The following is a 4262-nucleotide window of genomic DNA, read 5'->3' as shown; positions in this document are numbered from 1 at the left end:
CTAAGTCCTCCTCTGATGCCCTGCCGGCACTGCTTCCGGCCATCCTTAACCCCGCTTCAGGGTCCACTTAATGTGGACATGTTAGTTCGAATTAGCAAAACACTAATTCGAACTAATTTTTTAGTCTGGATCCGTTAGTTCGAATTAGCTTAGTTCGAATTAACTCTGTAGTGTAACATACCCTAGGTTAGGCTACCTGGCATAGGAAAATGAAGCGGCGATTTAAATAATGGCCCCTTCATTTACATTTAAATGGCTGCCGCACTGAGTGGATCAGCTCTTTGTCAGCTCAGTGCTGTAGTCTGGATGCTTATCGGTCAACTTTAAAGGCATTTGCCGACCTTCCCGGTAAACCTCATCCCACGAGGCATACCGGGGAGGTCGACAAATGCCTTTGATGTCGACCATGGAGCAAACAGACTACAGCGCTGAGCCGACAAACAGCTGATCGGCACAGCGCGGCGGCCATTTAAATTTAAATGAAGCGGCTTCATTTTCCTGTGCCAGGTAGCCTAATCTACATGCCTCTGTCGCCAGAGGCATGTAGTCTAAACATACCCTTGGTATTCACACCTCCACATCACCTGCTAGAAGTGGGCCTCACCCTCCCTGACTGAATTAACCTCGTTATCTTTAGCCTGATTCTGGCCTGCATATTTATACCTGCCTCTGGAAATTTCCACTACATGCATCTGACGAAGTGGGTCTTTGCCCACGAAAGCTTATGCCCCAATACATCTGTTAGTCTATAAGGTGCCACAGGACTCCTCGTCGGTTTTGCAGATCCAGACTAACACGGCGACCCCTCTGATACTGTTGATATTGGAAATTACAGACATAAATTAGAGCTGTGATAAAAAGTCGTATAACTAGGAGAGGGGCCATCAATATATCACACTACTGCACCAAAAGCCCGTGTAGATAGCACATCAATGCATAGCTAGATGTCAAAAATATCGTACTCTCTTCTTATTTGGGGAAATACCGTTTGGTTTGCGTGTCGACCTATGTGGCTGCCTAAATATAATAAATTGCAAATCAAGTCCTCCCTACCTGGCCCAGCCGTTTTATGACTGTATCTACGTGCCATGTCAAACCACCCGGGCTGTCAACAAACTGGACTGAACCTGGCACGTGAAGAGCAAAACCCATGAGCCTCGATGGCAGGTTCGAAGAGCTGTGCTGCTCTTAAGTCAGATCGTAGAGCAGCCTAAACTCTTCCTCTTGGTGGTCTCAGCACCCCTGGGTTACAGACCTATGACTCCTTGCTTGAAATGTGCCGAGGATTCATTTAAATACATGAAGACGCTGGAATATCCTGGCCAGCAGAATGGGATGGTTTTTATTCTATCTTAAGAACATAAGAACAGCCAGACTGAGTCAGATCAAAGGTCCATTCAGCCCAGTAGCCTGTCTGCCCACAGTGGCCAATACCAGCTGTCCCAGAGGGAGTGAATTGAATAGGTAATGATCAAAAAACAGGACTATGTAGCACTTTAAAGACTAACAAGATGGTTTATTAGATGATGAGCTTTCGTGGGCTAGACCCACTTCCTCAGATCAAATATTCTCGCCTACGAAAGCTCATAATCTAATAAACCATCTTGTTAGTCTTTAAAGTGCTACGTAGTCCTGTATCTTGTTTCAGCTACACCAGACTAACACGGCTACATTTCTATCAGGTAATGATCAGGCATAGTCAACATGGATTCACCAAGGGAAAGTCATGCCTGACCAACCTGATTGCCTTTATGATCAGGTAACTTTCTCTGTGGGTATGGGGAAGGTGGGAGACTTGAATTTTTTGATCCAATTTGCTGATTTGTTTTCAATTATGCTATTAGGCAAGATCAGTAACGTCATGTTGGAAGATGTGAGTAAGAAGTAAAAACACTACGTCTACACTGGCATGATTTTCCGGAAATGCTTATAACGGAAAAGTTATTCCGGAAAAGCGGCTGATTTTCCGGAATAAGTGGACAGTGTAGACACAGCCATGATGATAAACCAACAGCATTTCCCCCACCTGGGAGTAACTTAGAAACAGAGCAATATGACCCAGGAACTACAAATTCAGATTATTATTAGCGCTCGAGCATGGATTATGCACAGGTTATGGAAAACACAATGGAGAATGGGTTGGATCAACATTGGGGGTGGGAATTAGCAATTGAGAATAGGAAAGTCTTTGAAATATCTCTATATAAGAGGGCTCAAAGCTGGAGAAATGCTCGACCTGAAAATGATGAAGGCTACTGAAGGACCAGATCTGGAGAGCCATGCAGGTGATGACCATTGTGGAAGAAGGATGGACTTCTAGGGGTATCACGAGGCATACGTGCGTCGGTCGACAAAGGCTTCCTTGTCGACCGCGGCGCCTTTAGACTGCACCGACCTGCCGATAAACAGCTGATCTTCAGCTGGTCGACAGAGCGCGGCAGCCATTTAAATTTAAATGAAGCCATGATTATTTAAATCGCGGCTTCATTTCCCTATGCCGGGTAGCCTAATTTACATACCTCTGTCGACAGAGGTATGTAGTCTAGACTTACCCTAGGTGTTCACGAATGTAGCCTATGGTTATAATCTAACCTGGGTGACTTTGCCTGGTCAATCTTGACTGTTTTTCCTTGTCTCTCAGGAAAATTCCATCGAGACTCTCTAAATGAGCGTAATTGTACTAACAAAGTCACAATTGATCAAGCCAAATTGGGTGGAGGCGTGACTCATTTTCCCAGGCTACACTGCCAACAGCCACCAACACAAATTGAGTCAACAAAGTAAATCCCACATCAATGCCCTGATCTCTGCTTCCTACATTCATTGGGCAAAGGATGGGATGGTAACAATAATCAGAGCAACAAGCAATGGCCAGGCGGGTTAGTAGACACCCCATGATGTGAACACCTGGAAATGACACCAGCTGACTTCACTCGGGCTAAGTTGCCTTCCCTGTTTCCCTGTGTGTCACTCCGCGTTCAGCACATGCAAAGAGGCAACTTGTCTCACTCAAGACACACTCAATGACTGCGCTAGTACAAGTTTGTGGGAGACTGTCCTGCCCCGGGCCCTGGACCGTGTGTGTCTAACACAACAGAGCGGAAAGTTCTAGAACGACGTGTTAAGGAACTTGGCTGAACCGCCAGGCCAGAGTTCTGTGACACATAAAGACTTTCTCACCATCCCGCTGGAGTCCCTGCTACTTGCAGGTGGTAAATTTGGTCGCCCTCGCACTGGGCAAGTTGAACTTTCCGAAGTTTGGTGGCGTGGTCATGTGGAGACCGGCCACCCCCGAGACACTTCCCAGTACCATGCTGTGACTGACGGTTCACAAGAAACCCCACCGACTTCCATCCTTTGGGTTCCTCCATCTATTTCACACTGCCCCCCAGCCATTGGTTGTGCAGTTGAACAAAAATAGGCAGCAGAGGGAAGCAGACAATGAACAAGAGGAAACTAACTGTGATACTATGTAACAGCAGTGAGCTCAGGGTGACTAAACTAATCAAGGATCTCAAGAAGAGGTAAAAAGTAAATGGGGAATTCATTACTCCTATACCACCTCAATGATTTCCAGCTAATCGAAAAATTCCCCATCTCTTTCCCTGAATTTTTTATGCTGTATTTGTCCCTAGGGCCTTGCTAGGGTCCTTGGTAATTTTCCGTTCTTCACCGTTCAGAATGGGCTTGATTAGCCAAGGGGCTGAGGCCTTCTTCACGTGAGTGAAAGGTATAGGTCTCCAATTCTGCAGTAAATTAAACCAAGGGGTTCAGTCTGCATCTGGAGTAAAAAGGACACCAGTAATTCCCCAGCGGGAACAGAACCTTCCCCCTCTTGGACTCTTGAAGGGACCTTTCAAGTAGAGCAACATGGAAGACGTGGGCGTACCATGATTCCTTTTTTAATGATTCCTAAGATTCGGTTTGGTTTTTTTTACTGCTGCTGCACATTGAGTAGATGTTTTCAAAGAACTACCCACAATGACGCCAAGATCTCTCTCTTGAGTCGTTGTAGCCAACTTAGTCCCCATCGTATTGTATGTAGAGTTGGGATTATTTTTTCCCAACGAGCTTTCCTTTACATTTATCATCATTCAGTTTCAGTTGCCATTTTTCCGACCTTAAACAAATCATCCCTCCTTCTAGAATCTAGAAGATAAAGTATCCCCTTATGCCCCTCTGAGGAAATTCCATCCCAAACTTTATATTGAACACAAGCATGTTGAGGCTGTTACTAGGATGGGGCAATTCCCGTGACATGA

This window comes from Pelodiscus sinensis, chromosome 30 (assembly GCF_052426305.1).
Source record: "Pelodiscus sinensis isolate ZL-2025 chromosome 30, ASM5242630v1, whole genome shotgun sequence".
NCBI lineage: Eukaryota > Metazoa > Chordata > Testudines > Trionychidae > Pelodiscus > Pelodiscus sinensis.
The sequence above is the reverse complement of the archived record's forward strand: the minus strand, read 5'-3'. Positions refer to the sequence as shown.